Below are 1,262 nucleotides of genomic sequence, written 5' to 3' on the forward strand. Positions count from 1 at the left end.
CCCCCCCCCCCCGGGGGGGGGGGGAGGAAACTCGGAAAATGAGAAACATAATTCTATCTTTATTCATTCAGCATATGCATATGAATTTTTTATTCAATTCACAATTTCACACCACTTGGAAAACTTCCTGTGGATGCCCATGGACTTTACCATCCTGTACATTGAGACATTACACTCAGCATTAAATTGTTTTCACTACAGTTATTTAAACTTTCAGAGTGTATTTCCCAAGTAATAAATTATTATTATCCTTATTATTATAATATATTTTCAGGAAGTTTGTCACCACCTTAAAAGGGCATTCTCCAACAATACAAGAGCATTATCCAAGAGCTTGGTTAAACCATGAGGCACATGTCCAAATGTTAAAATTAATACCTCACAATACAATCATTAAAGTTACAGTGTGGATATTGTGTCTTATAAAGCTTGTTCTAAGTTTACAATCCAATACTCATTGATTGTGAATCATTTGTAAATGAAGAATATCACGACGATTTAGTTATACATATTAAACAGTATAATCCCATTCCGGCAATCAAACTGTACCTTCACTCAATACCAAAGCTTAGTAAATGAACTTAAAATGTACTAATTGCTGACATCCCAATAAGATTTGTACTAAGAATGAAGAAACTATGGTGTTCATTCATCATGATATTTACAGTCTCTAGATCCAACAAATAATAACAAACAAACATAATGGCAATATTTCGATTAATAAATAGTTGGAGTTATTAAAAACTGTAATAATCACAAAAACTAGATGATAATTTTCATTAGATCTATTGATTTGATCAAAATTTGATTAATCAATTATTTTACATGACTATATTCATTAACAGAGCTAACAGCTCAGCTCAATGTAAAACCCTTTGCACACTGTTTGATTGACTATTTACATATTGTCAATTTTAAGTAAATCTGTCTAGCCATACCTAATAAACCTCTACAAGTGTAGTAGTTAACAAGCATACTGTTGGTGTGAATGTGCTTTGTAGTCACTATAAGAAAAAACCTATACACTGGATAGGTGAAGAAAAAGTGTCATTGGCCACTATTCTCGAAAAATAAATTTGTAATAGTGCTAACTCATAATTATACCAGAATGTTAAATTACCTACAGTACTTAATGATTAATTTTTAATTCTATGAAAGTATTTTGCTTTGATCAGAAGTTATTAGGTTGTACTGAAAGGGAAAAATAATTGGTAAGAGTTCCATATGGCACCCCCAATCAATTTTAAAAAAATTTATCAAAG

At 31.1% G+C, this 1,262-nt stretch overlaps 1 protein-coding gene across 1 annotated transcript in view; it reads right to left on the minus strand.

The window, feature by feature from the left end:
- Positions 1-1,262, minus strand: part of LOC106472027 (nuclear receptor-binding protein-like) — a 49,226-nt gene that overhangs the window by 46,170 nt on the left and 1,794 nt on the right. The window lies entirely within an intron of this gene.

Source organism: Limulus polyphemus, unplaced genomic scaffold (genome assembly GCF_000517525.1).
Source record: "Limulus polyphemus unplaced genomic scaffold, Limulus_polyphemus-2.1.2 Scaffold5026, whole genome shotgun sequence".
NCBI classification, from domain to species: domain Eukaryota; kingdom Metazoa; phylum Arthropoda; class Merostomata; order Xiphosura; family Limulidae; genus Limulus; species Limulus polyphemus.